The sequence below is a fragment of the Macaca thibetana genome, chromosome 8 (assembly GCF_024542745.1).
Source record: "Macaca thibetana thibetana isolate TM-01 chromosome 8, ASM2454274v1, whole genome shotgun sequence".
Classification (NCBI taxonomy): Eukaryota; Metazoa; Chordata; class Mammalia; order Primates; family Cercopithecidae; genus Macaca; species Macaca thibetana.
Window position 1 is genome coordinate 94,603,399 of NC_065585.1, and position 19,436 is coordinate 94,622,834.

General features: G+C 37.4%; 1 protein-coding gene across 6 annotated transcripts in view; it reads right to left on the reverse strand.

Annotated features, from left to right (window-relative positions):
• Positions 1-19,436, reverse strand: part of SNTG1 (syntrophin gamma 1) — an 891,115-nt gene that overhangs the window by 617,653 nt on the left and 254,026 nt on the right. The window contains exon 3 of one of the 6 annotated variants that reach the window (XM_050801924.1): positions 8,890-8,940. The exons of the other annotated variants lie outside the window; for them this stretch is intronic. The gene's annotated coding sequence lies outside the window, so the exon portion shown is untranslated. The remainder of the gene's footprint in view (positions 1-8,889; positions 8,941-19,436) is intronic. 6 annotated transcript variants of the gene reach the window in all.

Consider the following 19,436-nt stretch of genomic DNA (forward strand, 5'->3'; position numbering starts at 1 on the left):
CATTAGCAAGACTAACCAAGAAAAGAAGAGAAAAAATCCAAATAACCTCACTGAGAAATGAAACAGGAGATATTACAACTGACACCACTGGAATACAAGAGATCATTCAAGGCTACTATAAACACCTATACACACATAAACTAGAAAACCTAGAAGAGATGAGTAAATTCCTGTAAAAATATACCCTCCTAGTTTAATCAGGAAGAATTAGATACCCTGAACAGACCAATAACCAGCAGGGAGATTGAAATGGTAATTTAAAAATTACCAGCAAAACATGTCTAGGACCAGATGGATTCACAGCAGAATTCTACCAGACATTCAAATAAGAATTGGTACCAATCTTTTTGAACAGTATTCCACAAGATAGAGAAAGAAGGAACCCTCCCTAATTCAACTTATGGAGCCAGCAGCACCCTAATACCAAAACCAGGAAAGGACATAACCAAAAAGAAAACTGTAGACTGATATCCTTGATGAATATAAATGCTAATATCCTTAACAAAATACTAGCTAACCGAATCCAACAACATATCAAAAAGGTGGCCCACTGTGATCAAGTGGTTTTCATACCAGAGATGCAGGGATGGTTTAATATACACAAATCAATAAATGTGGTACATCACATAAACAGAATTAAAAACAAAAATCACATGATCATCTCAATAGATGCAGAAAAAGCGTTTGACAAAATCCAGCATCTCTTTATGATTTAAACTCTCAGCAAAATCAGCATAAAAGGGACATACCTTAAGGTAATGAAAGCCATCTAGCACACACCCACAGCCAACATAATACTGAACGGGGAAATGTTGAAAGCATTCCCTCTGAGAACTGGAAGAAGGCAAGGATGCATACTCTCACTACTCCTCTTCAACAAAGTACTAGAAATCCTAGCCAGAGCAATCAGACAAGAGAAAGAGTAAAGGGCATCCACAATGGCAAAGAGGAAGTCAAACTGTCACTGTTTGATGATGATATGATCGTTTACCTTGAAAACCCTACGGACTCCTCCAGAAAGCTCCTAGAACTGATAAAAGCATTCAGCAAAGTTTCTAGATACAAGATTAATGTACACAAATCAGTAGCTCTTCTATATACTAACAGCGACCAAGTGGAGAATCAAATCAAGAACTCAACCCCTTTTACAATAGCTGCAAAAGCAAAAAAACAAAAAACAAAAAACAACTTGGGTATATACCTAAGGAGCCAAAAGACCTCTACAAGAAAAACTACAAAACACTGCTGAAATAAATCATAGATGACACAAATAGAAACACATCCCACGCTCATGGATAGGTAGAAAAAATACTGTGAAAATGACCATACTGCCAAAAGTAATTTACAAGTTTAATGCAATCCCCATCAAAATAACACCATCATTCTACACAGAAGTAGAAAAAATAATTCTAAAATTCATATGGATCCAAAAAATGAGCCCACACAGCCAAAGCAAGACTAAACAACAAGAACAAATCTGGAGGCATCACACTACCTGATTTCAAACTAAACTATAAGGCCATGGTCACCCAAACAGCATGGCACTGGTATAAAAAAAGGCACACAGACTAATGAAACAGAATAGAGAATCCAGAAATAAACCCAAATACTTACAGTCAACTGATCTTCGACAAAGCAAACAAAAACATAAAACAGGGAAAGGACACGCTTTTCAACAAATGGTGCTGGGATAATTGGCTAGCCACATGTAGGAGAAGGAAACTGGATCCTTATCCCTCACTTTATACAAAAATCAACTCAAGATGGATTAAGGACTTAAACCTAAGACCTGGAACTATAAAAATTATAGAAAATAACATTGGCAAAATCCTTCTAGACATTGACGTAGGCAAAGATTTAATGACCAAGAATCCAAAAGCAACTGCAATAAAAACAAAGATAAATAGCTGGGACCTATTTAAACTAAAGAGCTTTTGTGCAGCAAAAGGAACAGTCAGCAGAATAGACAGATAACCCACAGAGTGGGAGAAAAATCATCACAATCTATACGTCTGACAAAGGACTAACATCCACAATCTACAACAAAGTCAAACAAAGCAGTAAGAAAAAAACAAACAATCCAATCAAAGTGTGGGCTAAGGACATGAGTAGACAATTCTTAAAGTAAGATATACAAATGGCCAACAAACATATGAAAAAAAAATGCTCAACATCAGTAATGATCAGGGAAACGTTACATGAGAGTGTAACAACAAAATGGGCCTAACTTCCTTATTTCACAGATGAAAAAACTAAAGACCAAAGAAAACAAGTAAATTTCTCAAACCTAAAAAGCAGATGAGTTGTTGAGCCAGAGACTCCAACATCCCAGGCCAGTAGAATTTGATAATACCAAGCTGCTTCTGGTTTTGTTCTTTTTTAATGAGATACAACAAAACAAACAACAAAACAACAAAAGCTTTTTGGAGATTTGGCTTTCTTGCACTGCACTCAGGGTGAGATGCCCACTGGGCACTCCAGGGCTCTCAATAAGTCAGGCCACACTGAAACCTTCTCTGTGGCTTCTCTGACTCCATGGAATCCAGTAAACATGGAAAGGTAAAGACAATATGGTGACATTTGGAAATTCTCTTTTGCTGTGCAAAAGCTCTTTAGTTTAATTAGGCCCCAGCTATTTATCTTTGTTTTTATTCCATTTACTTTTGAGTTCTCGATCATGAAATTCTCCCTTTTATTGTCCCATCATAAATAGGCTAACTGAGGCAACATACTGAGAGGACAAATATTCAATGGTGATTGGTATCATCAGTCTCATCTCAAGAACACGTTCCTCACATGGACAAGGGAGGGGAACAACACACACCGGAGCCTGTCGGGGGGTGAGGAGCAAGGAGAGGTAGAGCATTAGGACAAAAACCTAATACATGCAGGGCTTAAAACCTAGATGACGGGTTGACAGGTTCAGCAAACCGGCATGGCACATGGATACCTAGGTAACAAACCTGCATGTTCTGCATATGTATAATAGAATTTAAAATTTAATTTTTTTAAAAAAGTTTCCCCTCATAATTTTATATTAGAGGATGGTTTCTCAACATAAATTTCAGCTGATTAACCAAAGAAAGTGAGGTAAATGATTTGCCGAGCTATTTACAGTAGTGCTCTTGTGAATCAATGGAACACTACTGATTCACCTGACATATTAGAGCATCTTATGCTGATAACCCAATATTTCAAAATTAGCAATGATTTGCCAACCATTGTTCTCCTTTTGCCCTTCAATATTGCTTCTGATAAACTGAAAAAAGAATAAAAAATCTGTTACAAAGAAAATCTTAGTTTTATTACCATTACCAAATGGCTCTGTGTAATGCTTATAGTGAGGTTGGAGAGGCTTTTATCCCAGAAACACCACAGCATAATATAAAGAACAAAGAAACAAAAGCCTAGCCTAGTATATTTGACATAAAAGTCTCATAAACTTTGGAGCTTTCAGAAGACTGCGTAATTATGATATATGGCAAGACTGATGAAAATTGAGAATTCTGAATGGTAAAATGTAAAAAGAAGACCAGTGAAAGAAAAAATAGCAAAGTGTTTATCCAGAAAATACAACCCAGCATAATTTATGGCAATGAAAGGCAGGCTGTTTGTAGCATAATTGCACCATTCTATCTAAGCCCAATTTATTCTTATTGTCTTGTCATTTCACCTTGTTCCTTCATATGCTCTAGTTGTTTTGCTTCACCTACTGAAACAGTGAACAGGTGGCTGCTTCCTCACAGGGAACCAGTTCCACTATCCACCCCCAAATGACCAAGCATGTCACTTCTGTGATATGCAGAGCATCTTGCTGTGTTTATCAACAGGAAGTAGTAAAATGGCTTTCAAAGGTTCTGCAAGGGTGTGCAAGAAGCTTTATTGAAATAATTTACCTCTAAAAGGCAGTGACAAACAAAGAAAAAGAAAGAGTGTTTTCTGTTACTATACCTTTCTCAGGTTTTCAAGTAGAAAAGAACACCAGTGTGATTTATGGCATGCTAATTAGTTATGACCTATTCATTACTTTTTTTCTCAAAGAGAAATCATTTAAATCCACTGGAACTATTCATTTCAAACTGATTGCAAAGCCATAACCTTACTGATGTTATCAATGTTATAAACAATAGACTTAAATTGGACACATTGAGTGAAAATAAGTCTGAATTATAATCTTAAAAGCAGAAAACATGGAATATAAATGTTATCACCTTTTGTTCTGACTGTTCTCCTCAAGCCAGGGAGGTAATGACTGTAAAAATATGGTTAACAGCTGCATTTTGCACCAAACATCATAGTCTATGAAATATAATATTGTTCTAGAAAGAATCAAGCAGAATGCTGGCCTTCCTCTTAGAAGACTCAGTTACGAAACATTAAACTGTGAGCTCTTTAAAGGCTGAATTATATCGTATTCATCTTTGAATTCCAGTGCTTAGTACAGAACTTAGTATATAGCAGGTATTCAGTACATACTTGTTTAATGGATTAACAAATGAATGAAAGCTACCAAATGACTCTTATGAGTAATTAACATTCAAACAGAAAATACGGAATGTCTATAACACAAGCAATTGTCTTCCCATTGTTCACAAAATAATCTTCACTCAAATGTGTTCTAGAGAAGAATTAACTTAATCAGAATTTAACTTAGATTGGAATTTAGAATTAGGATTCAAAAAAGTTAAATTATTAGATGTGCTACTGAAATCAAGTGAAAATCATCTCCATTTTTATAATTTTTTGAAAACACTATATTTCATGCCTAAAATATTAAATATTTATCCTAAATTGTTTATCTCTTCTGAAATGTATTAAATGTTCTCTTCTGCTATGTAAATGCCATGTAGCACCTAGATACAAGGAGGCTTGATGCAGAGGTCTGTGGGGTCTTACAGCAGACTTGGTACCCGGAGTTTGAATGTTGTTAACTTCCCTTTTACACAGAGTCATAACTCTTTACTCACAGAACAAATTCAGAAACAAAACAGAGAGTTATCAGTGATAAATGATATTACAGTCAACTTATAACTTGCTTTCTACCATAAATCATCCACTTTTTTCTCCATCTAGTGGTTTGCACAATGTGGTCCCTGCATGAGCATCACCTGGGAACTTAGAATTGCAAATCATAGGCTCCTTCCCATCCCACATCTACTGAATCAGAAACTCTGGTGTTAGGGCCTAGCAACCTGAGTTTTAACAAGATATCCAGGTGATTCCATTGTATGCTCACTTTTGAGAACCACTGCTTTATGATATCTAAGACTACTCAAAAAACATAAACAATTGCATAGAATAAAAATAAAATGTACTGTATTTCCATTCCATGAATTTCATCCTTAAATTCATAATATCTCTGATGGCTTAATTATGTGTCTTTCAAAATTTCCAAGGCCCAGTGGCCTGGAGATTGTCAAAATATCCTTTCCTAGGTAAGGGTTAAGTTGCTGTTTTTCCACCTTTGTGCTATTCCTGTGAGGCCTCCATGGATTATGGAGGAAGTGTGTACCTTGTTAGGGTATGCTTCTCTGGCCCATTTACCAAGTGACTCAAAAGTTGCTAATGCTGGGTGACACCCAGAACACAAAATGGCTCTGAACAGATCCAGGCTGCTATGCAATCTGCTCTGCCTCTTGGGTTTCATGATCGAGTAGACCTCAGGAAACTTGAAGTGTCAGTGGCAGAGAGGGACGCTACAGGTGAGTCACAGTGTAGGCCTTTAGGATTTGGGCTCAAGGCCTGACTATCCTTGGTGAATGTCTACTCTGCTTTTGAGACACAGATTTTGGTCTACTACAGGGACTTAATAGATAGTTCACTGTGAACTGTGTATTTTTTGCCCCCAAAAATCACAGTTAGGTGTGCACCACAGTACTCCATTATCAACTGGAAGTGGTATTTACCAGATTGGACTCAGGTACACCTTGAAGGCACAGGTAAGTTACATGAATAGGTGTTCCAAATGTGTATGGCTCCTACTCCTGCTACACTGCTTTTTCTCTCTCAGCTTGCACCTAAGTCCTCACTAGAGTACCCTATGACGATCTAAGGGTGAAAAAACTCTTGCTTAGTTTATGAATGGATCTGCATGATATGCAGGTACCATCTGAGATGGGCAGCTGCAATGCTGCAGCCCCACACCTACAGGGTCTTCCTGATGACAATTGCAAAGGAAAATCTTCCCAGTGGACAGAATGTGGATGAGTGCACCTGGTTGTTCATTTTGCCTGGGAGGAGAGAGAGCCAAAGATGGGGGACTATAATGATTCATGAGCTGAAGCCAATAGCTTGGCTGTATGGTTCACTATTTGAAGAAACGTGATTGGAATATTGGTGACAAGGAGGTCTAGGGAAGGAGCATGTGGGTAGACCTCACTGAATGGTCATAGAATATAAAGATATTGGTATCCTTTGTGAATGATTGTCAACAAGTGTTTTCAGTAGACCAATACTTTAATGATGAAAATAGAATGCCCTGTTCTGTTGATGGCAGGTAGTCTCTTTCCCCAGCCATTACTATCATATCCAAGTATCAGCTGGTGACAAAGTGGCTAAGGTGGCAGTGATGCAGAATATGTATGTGCTGAAAAACACTGACCTCCACTCACCTGGGCTGATTTGGATACAGCCTCTGCTAACATTAAAACATTTCCTGGGTGATCAGCCAGCTGCCTGGTTGTTCTCACCAGGCCACTTCCATCATGGAAGGGCAGAGTTTGTTCTTAGTGGAATACTTACTCACTACAGGTATTTATTTGCTTTATCTGATTACAGAGATTTTGCAAAATTACCATCCATGAACTTATAAAATGCCCTTTCAAATATCATGTCATTATACTCAGCATTGTTTCTGACCATGGACCTCATCTCAGAGCAAATGAAATGTGACAATTGGTTTATGCTCATGAAAACTCTAAAACAATAGTACCCAGAGTTTATATATGTATGGCTTTGTAGGTTTGATATTTCTTATTTTTTTAATTCTATAAGCTATAAAATAGGCCCAATATTATAATCTATTTAACAAAGATATGGTAAAACTAAAACAAAAATATAAGTGTAACATTTTCCAGTTTCAGCTTTCTGCATATGGCTAGTCAGCTTTTCTAGCACCATTTCTTAAATAGGGAATCCTTTCCCCATTGCTCGTTTTTGTCAGCTTTGTTGAAGACCAGATTGTTGTAGATGTATGGTGTTATTTCTGAGGTCTCTGTTCTGTTCCATTGATCTATATGTCTGTTTTGGCACCAGTACCTTGCTGTTTTGGTTGCTGTAGCCTTGTAGCAGACTTTGAAGTCAGGTAGCAGGGTGCCTCCAGCTTTGTTCTTTTGGCTTAGGATTGTCTTGGCTATATGAGCTCTTTTTTGGTTCCATATGAAATTTAAAATAGTTTTTTCTAATTCTGTGAAGAATATCAATGGCAGTTTGATGGAAATAGCATTGAAATTATAAATTACTTTGGGCTGAAACTGGACCCCTTCCTCATACCTTATACAAAATTAATTCAAGATGGATTAAAGACTTAAATGTAAAACCCAAACCATAAAAACCCTAGAAGAAAACGTAGGCAATACCATTCAGGAAATAGTCATGGGCAAAGACTTCAGGACAAAAATGCCAAAAGTAATTGCAATAAAAGCCAAAATTGACAAATGGGATCTAATTAAACTAAAGAGCTTCTGCACAGCAAAAGAAACCAGCATCAAAGTAAACAGGCAACCTACAGAACGCAGAAAATGTTTGCAATCTACCCATCTGACAAAGGGATAATATCCACAATCTACAAGGAACTTAAACAAATTTACAAACAAAACAAAACAACCCCCTCAAAAAGTGGTAAAAGGATATGAACAGATGCTTCTCAAGAAAGCATTGGCCATTTATGTGACCAATAAACATACGAAAAAAAGCTCATTATCACTGATCATTAGAGACATACAAATCAAAACCATAGTGAGATACCATCTCACATCAGTCAGAAGGGTGATTATTAAAAACTCAAGAAACAATATATGTTATTGAAGCTGTGGAGAAATAGGAACCTTTTTTACACTGTTGGCACATGTATCTTGGAAGTTAAAGTAAAATAAATAAATAAACAAAATAAAATAAAAAATAGTACTGTGTTACCTTCCATGGTATAATATAGAAAACCATGAATTCGTAGAAATATAAATTAACAGATAAAAGTTTGATGGGGAAAAAGAAAAAAAAAATGTTTTCCACAATGATTAGTGAACTTTAAAGTCACAAAAGTGTGATTTTTGTTAACCAATTAACGTATATTATTTGCTTATATTGTCTGATAAACATGACATTAAGCACTTTTCACATATACATTTATGCTCATCATAGCATTATGGTCTATGTGGGAACTTACTCAGAGGGTTTAAGAAACTGGCAAATGAGTCACAGCTAGTAAATGACAGCATCAGGTTTTGACCTAAGCAATATTTCTTTGGACTATTTTTAACACAACCTGTGTATTAGTCCATTCTCACGCTCACTGCTGTAAGTAACTGCCTGAGACTGGATAAGTTATTAAGAAAAAGAGTTTAATTGACTCACAGTTCCACAAGGCTGGTGAAACCTCAGGAAACTTACAATCATGGCAGAAGGTACCTCTTCACAGGGGGCAGGAAAGAGAATGAGTGCCAGCAGGGGATATGCCAGATGCTTATAAGACCATCAGATCTCAGGAGACTTAATCATTATCATGAGAACAGAATGGGGGGAAAAATGCCCCCTTGATTCAATTATCTTCACCTGGTCCTGCCCTTGACATGTGGGGATTATTACAATTCAAGGAGCTATTTGGGTGAGGACACAGACACAAACCATATCAATCTGATTCTATTTTCTAAGCATATTATAAAACTCTGTTACCTTATGAAGGCATTTGTCATCTTCAGAGGAATCAATGTCAGAAAGTGTAACCTTGAATAAGAAGAAACTCAAATTTTTCTTTGTTTTGTTAAAAAAGAACAATCATAATTTTATATTATAAAAACATTGAGAATCTTCACAGTAATAATTGTCATTTACAAAGTCAATAATACTTAAGTACCACAAAAAGGATATTTAATACTCAACTAAGGACATTTTATTTTTTTTTTCCTCAAAAATATACCAATCCTTATGTTTTTACATTTAGGGCTCTAATATATATTGTTTAACCATTTAAAAGGAATCTGAATGACATCCCACAAATGAGGCATGAAGAAGAGACATTTCAAGTCAGAAGTAAACTCACTGGGAAACATATTAAATTTCCCTTGGCCCGTTTGCTAAGAACTCTTTCAGTGGAATGCTGAGTTAAAACCTATTTGTAATAGTTTCAAAGGTGACTAAAATGTGAAGATTTGAAAACATGCCATAATTACAACTACGTAGAAGAGATTGAGATTGCAGGGAACAGACATTTCAGGCTGAAGCTACCGAAATAAGTGGAGTTAAAGGAGGAATTTTATTTTTAATTTTAAGATGTAGGTTGGGCATGGTGACTCACACCTGTACTCCCAGCACTTTGGGAGGCTGAGGCGGGCAGATCATGAGGTCAGGAGTTGGAGACCAGCCTGACCACCATGGTGAAACCTCGTCTCTACTAAAAATACAAAAATTAGCTGGGCATGGTGGTGTGTACCACCTGTAATCCCAGTTCCTCAGGAGGCTGAGGCAGGAGAATCGGTTCAATCTGGGAGGCAGAGGTTGCAGTGAGTCGAGATCGCACCACTGCAGTCCAGCCTGGGTGACAGAGTAAGACCCCATCTAAAAAAAAGAAAAAAAAGAAAGAAAAATATGTAACCATATTTGTATTCTAATGGAAATAGACAAATAGAGCAGAGAGAGACAAACTGTTGATACTTGAATAAGTAAGATATAATTTCAGGAGCAGAGTCCTTAAGCAGGTGGGAAAAAAATGGAATCCAATGTAGAAGTGAAGGATTTTTGGCTAAGATGGGAGCATATACATTTCTTCATAGTAAGAAGGGTTATGGGAATAAATGCAGCTAGTTTGGTAGATTTTCTTAATAGATAAATAATTTTGTTCTTAATGCTGCTATAGTAGTAAAGCAAAGCCAAGCTTATTAAATACAGTAATAAAGGACATTTGCTGAAAGTTTGGAGAAAAAAAAGATATAAACAGCAAATTCAGACAAATGATGACTCATAAGCAAGAGTCATGACTGAGCTGAGGTTTGGGGGTCACAAGTTGAAGGCGAACTCATCAGCATAGTTGTATGTTTTCTCTGAGTCATATTTTGCTACTTGGGGAAGCAGATAGAAATTTAGTTGAATTATGGTTAAGATTTTTCAGACGTGTTGTAAGAAGGAGAGAAAGGCAAAAACATTGGGGAGGTATGTAAATAGTGATTATACTGATGTATCATGGAATCTAAGTTGTTTAAGGATGGAATTAAGTCATAACATGCTATGGGCACTTGAAGGAAAAGGGTTGAGGACTGGGAGTCTTCAGCTTAGTCTGGAATAGCATAACTATGGTAAGTGGGCTGAAAAAATGGGACATAGAGTTATAAAACGGAGACTCTGGAGACTGTACCATCATAGGCAATCATACAGTTTAGGGAATGGGCACCTGCAGACAAATGCACAAATAGCTGAGAGGGAAGCAGCATAGCACTGAAAGCCAGGGTGTGGAATTAATCTTCTGTGTGAATGCTGAAGCGTAAGACTTACAGAAATAGTGCAGAGAAACACTGTTAGTCAAATACTAAAACGCTGAGTAAATGAGCAAGAGTGACCAGGTTGATGTCATCAGTATGCAAATAAGCAATGCAATCTGATGAAATGCCTGGCAAAGGAGCAGTGGTTTATGAGGAAGTGGAGATCAGGAAAAGCAAGGAGGAGCAAGGTGACAGAATGGGTCAGATTAGGCATTACAGTTGGTTAGGGCAAACCATGAGAGGATGTAATGTAAAGTTGGCCACTACTTGGTATGAGGCATCAGTGACATCATCTTGGGATGGTGTCTCTGAGGATAAAGGGGAGAATAATACATCTATTGGCTCTAGTCTCCAGGTTGTCAGAGATTTGCCTCATGGACAATTAATTCCATAGCATTTGTGGGTGCATCACCTCAATAGGAAATTTCCAGGCAAAAGAAAAAAGAGGAGTGATATGGGATGCAGGTTTAAGATGAAGAGCTGGTCACTCGTGCTTGCATAAATTTGTTTCAAACTCCAGAAACTTGACCACTGCAGTATTGGGTGAAGCTGGGAGAAGTGACCAAAAAGATGAAATTAAGGGAATCTGAAGTAGCTTTTAAGAGTTGTCTGGTGTACACACACACACGTGCCAAAGCACACTTTTTCTCGAAAAAATGTTTCCTGTTAGAAATAGGGCTACTTTTATAACTAATATATTGGGATATCTGTACTCATAAACATAAAATATATTTTATTTAGTAACATGCATCTTGTACATATTTATATCTTTCAGCTTATTAATTACATGTTACTCAACTAAAGATTTATTTCTTATAGTGTTTATACCCTGAAATATATGAAAATGGTTTAAAGTCATATCATAAAAAATTTTTGGATTAGTTGACAAAAACCTGAAGAGATAGTTGTTGATCTGCCATTATCTCACCATCTAACTTTGGAGAAGTGCAATTGGCAATAAAAGAACCTACTGTATCTATATGGTAGGTGCATTCTCTTTTTTAAAAAGGCATAAAATTGACTGTTGTCATTATTATATATGCATTATTCTTTGCCTTGCCAACTCATAGGCATTTAGACTGGGGTTCTCATGCTGCAAATGACACTTTTCTAAAATAGATCTTCCTATTGATCTTCCTTTAGAAAATAATACTATATTTTTATTATGATATCACCACTTGCTCCATTGAATTCATACATTATATACTGTAACACACAAGTGTAGAATAATTTTGAAAATCTGGTTTGGTTTTTAAATAGTATAACAATTCTTGTATTCTGTCACGACATTTCTTTCAAAGGAACTGTTTCTTTCGCTTGTTCAATTGACCCTTCTTGCACTATTGATTTTCCTTCATACTGGAGGAAAATCAATAGCTTTCCTTCTTATATTAGGAAATAATATGTAGCAAGGCCCAAATTGAATTTTTTAAAAATAAAAGATAATATCACATTTCAAAAGCATATAACTTTGTGCATGTTACTATCCATCACTGAGAAATGTAACAGATTACATTTTGCTTCATTTTCTCATCATTTTTCTATGCATACTAGCAATTACACAGTTAAAAATAAAAATGAAATCCCTTAAACATTTTCACATTATCCATTGTACTACTGTTATTTTCTTCCTTAAATACTCAAAATAACTTGTTGAAAACACAAATATTATAAGTACCAGTTACACCCATTAAATTTATGAAATGAGAATGTATAGCCCAGAAATAGCGCCTGAAAAACTCTGCTGACTCCCCTTCCCCACCTATTCGTGGAGATAGGACTGAAGCATGTGCCAGTCAAATGGTTATTTTTGGAGAAGTAGTTTTTGGAAAGGCAAGAAGCCTGAAATTATATTAAAGCAATTAATAAAGCTACAGTCAAGTTTATGATAAAATCCATTAGGAAAATAAAAACAAAGATCAAGTCCAAATATCCAGATGCAGGATCTGAGACACACAATGCACACAGAAATGAGTTTTAAGGATGGGGCATGTGTAAAAGCATAGGACATGAGTCAGATCAAGTCAACTAAAAGTGAGGTCCAGAGCAATCACCACCAACAGTGCCAGCCTGGAGAGCACAGTTCAGACAGGGCTGAGTGAAGTGACTAGCAGGGAGAAGTAGTCTTGGCAATGGAGTAATGCAAGACTTCTCTTCAAGAGTTCACAGGCAGGGCATGGTGGCTCATGCCTGTAATCCCAGCACTTTCGGAGGCCAAAACAGGCTGATCACCTGAGGCCAGGAGTTCGAGACCAGACTGGCCAACATGGTGAAACACTGTCTCTACTAAAAATACAAAAAAAATTTAGCCAGGCATGGTGGCATGTATCTGTTATCCCTGCTACTCAGGAGGCTGAGGCAGGAGAATTGCTTGAACCTGGAAGTCAGAGGTTGCAGTGAACCGAGCTCGTGCCATTGCACTTAAGCCTGGGCAACAAGAGCAAAACTCTATTTCAAAACAAAACAAAATAAAACAAACAAACAAAAACAAAGAGTTCACAATCTGCTGGGAAACACAAACAAAAATAATCTAAAATGCTATTATATAGCAACATAGAAAATGAATACTTAGGATGGGCCACCTAAAAAAAATGTGTTGAATGTGGTAGGATTTATGTTTGGGTTTTGTATAATAGGAAGTCTGTTTTCTCCCATGTTTCCTTGCATTTCTTTTCATTGGGGTAAAATTCACATAGAATAAAATTGATTACTTAAAGTATATAACTCAGGGGCATTTAGTAAATTCACAACATTGTGCAAATATTACTTCTATCTAGTTCCAAGACATTTTATTACTTTCTTTTGTGTATGTATGGTAAGCACACCTAAAGTCTACTCTCTCCAGAAATTTCCAGTATACAGAACAGTATTATGAACTAGAGTCCTCATGCTGTACCATAGATCTCTAGACTAATTCATCCTATGTAACTTCAAGTTTGTACTCTTTGATTCGCATCTCTTTATTTCCATGCCCTCTCCTCCCAAGTAACCACCATTCCACTCTTTGTTTGTATGGATTTGACTTAAGATCCCACATATAAGTCAGATAGTACAGTATCTGTCTTTCTGTTTATGGCTTATTTCACTTAGTGTAATACCCTCCAGGCTCAACAATGTTGTTGCAAATGTCAGTATGTCCTTTATTAAGACTGAATAGTATTATATTATGTACATATACCATAATTTATTTATCCATTCATCCATCTATGAACAGTTAGGGTTGTTTTCAAATCTTGGCTATTGTGAATAATACTACAATGAAAAGGGAAATGCAGGCATTTCTACAAGATGCTGATTTCACCTTCTATGGGTGAAAACGGTAGGACAGCTGGATCATACAGTAGTTCTATTTTTAATTTTTTTTTTTTTTTTTTTTTTTTTTTTTTTTTTTGAGACGGAGTCTCGCTTTGTCGCCCAGGCTGGCGTGCAGTGGCCGGATCTCAGCTCACTGCAAGCTCCGCCTCCCGGGTTTACGCCATTCTCCTGCCTCAGCCTCCCGAGTAGCTGGGACTACAGGCGCCCACCACCTCGCCCGGCTAGTTTTTTGTATTTTTAGTAGAGACGGAGTTTCACCATATTAGCCAGGATGGTCTCGATCTCCTGACCTCGTGATCCGCCCGTCTCGGCCTCCCAAAGTGCTGGGATTACAGGCTTGAGCCACCGCGCCCGGCCTATTTTTAATTTTTTGAGAAAACTCCATGCAGTTTTTCACAACAACTGTTCCAATTTACATTCCCAGCAGCAGTGGACAAGGGTTTCCTTCCCTCCACACCCTTGCTGACACCTCTCACATCTTGTCATTTTTATTATAGCCATCTTAACAGAAGTAAAATGATATCTTACTGTGATTTTTATTTGCATTTTCCTGATAATTAGTGGTGTTTAACGCCTTTGCATATGTATGGTTATTTGCATGTCTTTCTTGGAAAAATGTCTATTCATATATTTTGCCCATTTTTAATTAGATTACATTTTTCCTTTCAAGTTGTGGGAATTCCTTATGTATTTTGCATATTAACTTCTTATCAGATATATAGCTTGCAAATATTCTCTCCGAGTCCATAGATTACCTTTTTATTGTGTTGATTATTTCCTCTGCTGTGCAAATGTTTTTTAGTTTAATAACTAATGTTTATGGATTGAAAGTTTTAATATTTTTAAAATGTCAAATACTGCCTAAAGCCATATACAGACTGAATGCAATCTCAGTCAAAATTTCAATGATATTTTTCACAGGAACAGAAAAAAATTCTAAAGTTATATGGAACCATGAAAGACTCAAATAACCAATGTGATCTTGAAAACTGAAAACAGAGTTTGGGGCATCATATTTCCTGAATTCAAATTACATGACAAAGCTACATTAAAAAGAACAATATGGTACTGGCATAAAAACAGACACATAGACCAATAGAACAGAGTAGAGAGGCCAAACATCAGCCCAAGCATACATGGTCAACTAATTTTGGCAAGGCCATGAAGAAGATACAATAGCATTAGGATAATTGGAAATTAGTACTCAAAAGAATGAAACTTAACTCTTATATAATACACAAAAATCAACTCAAAATAAATTGATGATTTGAACATGAGATCTGAAGCAGTAAAATTTGTAGAAGAAAACATGGCAAAAATCTTCTTGATATTGATCTTAGCAATAATTTGTTTTAAATATGACACTGAAAGCTCAGGCAGCAAAAGCAAAATTAAGCAAGTGTGACTACATCAAAATAGGAAACGTTTTAGTAACAGAAAGTGTGTCTTTTTGGCAGAGTGTCACACAGAGATAACATCAGAGAGAAAGGTGAGATTATAGGATGAGGCAATTACATATTTTGATATGATAAAGAACGAAAATAACGAACAGAACATGCATAAGAAGGCTGATAGAGCTGGTGGTTATAGAATTCATGGACACCTGGAAGTTCAAGAAGAAAGACATGGAAACCTATAAGTTTGAATTGTGCAGACAAATAGAGGAAGATATTGACTAATTAATACTGAGACCTGAGGAAGAGACTTCATATTGTATCTTCTCTTTATAATTCATTTGTATTCATTTGTATTGTCTAAAATGGCCTTTCCCAATTTCAAAACTAACGTGTTAGGTAACCTCCTACAATTTTGTAAAGTATCCGTGTGTGTGTGTGTGTGTGTGTGTGTGTGTGTGTGTGTGTGTGTGGAGAGAGACAGAAAGCTACAGGAAAAAAAAAAAAAAAAAAGGAGGAAGAGACCGGAAGAAGAAAATGAGGAATGGAAAGAGGAAGAGGTAGAGGAAGGAGAAGACAGCAGTGGCGAAAAAGAGAATGCCAAATGATTCTGCCACGTTGGAAGACAACTTTGCCGTTCCTTATAGAGCTTACCACCTGATGCAGCAGTTATGCTACTAAGCATTACCCATTGATTTGAAAGCTTATGTAAGGTCTGAATATTTTTGTTGCAGCTTTATTTCTAACTGCCTTCAGAAGATGAGTGAATAAATAAATCGGGGTATGCCACAGAATGGCATATTATTAGGAAACAAACCACCTATCAAACCACCAAGAGACATAGATGAATCTAAAATGCATATTGTTAAGTGAAGGAAACAGGCTATCTACTATAGGATTCCAATTATGTGACAATTGGGAAAAGGCAAAACGGTAGAGACAGTGAAAAGATCAGTGGTTTACAGGGGTTCAGGAATGAGGAGAGTTAAATAAGAGAAGCACAGGGAATATTTTTGGGTGGTGAAACTCCTCTGTGTGACACTGTAATGATGGTTCCATGATATTATGCATTTGTCAAGACCCATAGAGCACTACAACACAAAGCACTCGTATGACTGTATACAAATTAAAACAAACATGTGTTAAAGAGGTCAGAGCATTCAACTAAGTGTGGGGCTGTATATGCAAGGGACCTATAAGGCTAAGTAAGTTTTTGTTTCCATGAAGCCAGCCCACTCCTGTTTCACTTGTCAATGTTTGCCTCTTAACATTTGCCCCTGAGCTTTTTGCTGGATGTAACCAACCTCTCTGAGCAAACCAAGGTCTCTGTGTGTCCTGCGGGGTTGGGGCAGACACTGCACAGCTGTGACAGCTCCTCCATGGGAATAGTTGGGGCTGAAGTGAAGATTGGCTTTTGCATCCAGGACAGAGGGAGGCAAGCAGGCAAGTTCAGGAATGAGGCACTGACTGCAGCTGACACATGGTAACCATGGGGTAGTGAGAACCATCACTAGGGGTACTCCAGCCTGCAGGCAAGGAAAACTCTTGAAATTTGGAAAGAAGGCAGGACTGAGCAGATGTGGAAAGTCATATGAACAAGAGGGTCCCACACTCACAGGAAGACAGTGCCTCTCTCCACCATTTCAGCTGCCATGCTCCAGAGCTTCTGCAACTCTGTTCTGCAGCTTTTATAGTATAAGCAGCATTTAACACAACAAGATTTATGAGAATAATTTTTGAGACTTGTTTGTTTTTCCTTGTATTACCAAATGTGTCTGATGGTGACCTAAAGATTTTCCTGTGACTCTACTTTACAGACAGACACAAATACAGGCCCACACTTTTAGTCCTGAGAGGATGCCAATGGCCTTTCCCTGCACACCATGGTCCCACCTTCTCTTGACTGAACAGGGAGAGATGGAATCACCAAACTAAAGCAACCTAGATTAATCTGCCCATGAGGAAAAGCAATTCTGAGAACTTGAGAACTTCCAGAAGTCCCCTCATACCACTAGGGTAGACAATACTAACAATAAAAGGGAATATTTTTAAGTGTAGCTAGACTTTCCTCAACTAAGAGTCTTTGAAATGCACAAAATGGAGCTACAGAAATGTTCCCTTCAGTTGATCAATTTTCCTGAAATGTTCATTTGGACCTTATACATTGTGGTACAACAGTTCATCCTGAGATCACAAGGAGAAACTACAGTTTCTTCCCTCTCATATAACTTTCCTGGAAACATAAAACAAGCAAACAAATGCAAGTCAGGGTGGTTTTTTTCCAGTCTGGGGGAACCTCACTGCTATTGGTGCACTGGCTGGGGACTTTACCTGCCTTCCCTACATGAAGCTTTTGCAGTCAGATCCAGGAAACAAGAGAAATGGGCAGTGGGTCCCAGTCAGAATGAATTCAGAAAGTTTCCCAGGGTATGAAGTCAGTACTGGGCTGAAATGCTAAGCTTGCTTGCATTTGATCATGGTGTCATTTTATCTGTGACAGACAACACTAGAAATAGAGATGATTTCCGAGTGAAGCCAATGATTCTTCAATCACAAACTTGCCTAAGAATACTAAGAACTTGAACAATGATTCTGGCGGCACATGGGCCAATAGAAGTTGCGTCCTGTCAGCAGCTGCAACTTGTGACACAAAGAGGGGCAGGCCACCACAGAAGGACCAATTGAAGTACAAGGGCAGAGGCCTCAGACATCCCCAAAGCACACAAAAGCAGCAATAGCAAAAAAAAAAAAAATTTCTATATATTCAAATATTAAGTATTTTTATTATAATACTCTTGTTACAGTAATTTTAAAATACCCAGAAAGCCTGGGGCTGCCTCTAGCCAGGTAGAAAGGGCAGCAAGCACAAAGAGGCAGGGACCCAGCTGTGACACTTGAGGACACTCAGGCTCTCAGGGTTCCTTATGCTCCTGGGGCTATTTTCAACTCCAATGTGAAGTCAGCCTAGCTTTAAATGTGGGCAAATATGAGCATGAATTAAACATGAAGAGGCAAAGAGATATATTTAAGAAGAAAGAGGATGGCTTGAAATGCATCCAGCCATATTTTTGAAAAATAACAAAATATTAACACTTTTCAGGATTGTCAGAAGAAGATAGTTTGAGAATGGGAATAGCTGCCCTCAAGTGAATTTCCATTATTTTCCTTACAACTGCCTTTCTCCATTTCTTCATGTAGAACCTGTACTCTTATTGGGCTTTAGTCAGGATTTGCTGTGCATGATACTTTGAAATCTTTGCACAGCAGTGGTGTGAAAGCATGCAGAGCGCCCCCTGACACTTGGAAATTCTAAGAAGGGAATAAATGATCCCCTCTTGCACAGCAACAGCTTGGCCTCTGATGGCTAACCCAGAATAATTCTGGAAGTTTCAGCTTCCATCCTTTGCTCTCTGTGCCCTTCAATTGATTCTTCCACAAGTGCTTCCAAATTAAGAATTGAAAAACCAGGGAATCACAGGACTCAAAGAAATATTAATATTCATCTAGTCTGGAGGTTTGGGGAATGGGAATGGATTTAGGAGAAATGAAGGCAGTGACAGAGCAGCCAAGTTCTAGATCACTCACTGCTGCTTCCATTAAAATGCTTCTTTTTCCCTCTTTTGTCTGTTGGACTCCCCTATGAGGTTTTATGTGAAGCACATATTTAACTACGAAAAAAGGTCTAGCAATGAAAAATAACTTGAAAACTTTGGATATATAATGGCATTTATAATGCATTAGAAAGGGTTCTTTTTGCTTTGTAGAAAATGTGCTTTGGAAATTTCTGAGTTTACATGAATGATGAAAATACACTGTTTAATTTAAAGATAATTGTTCAATGCTTTTACACTGTTGGTGGGAGTGTAGATTAGTTCAACCATTGTGGAAGACAATGTGGTGATTCCTCAAGGATCTAGAACCAGAAATACCATTTGACCCAACAATCCCATTACTGGGTGTATCCCCAAAGGATTACAAATCATTCTACTGTAGAGACACATGCGCACATATGTGTATTGCGGCACTATTCACAATAGCA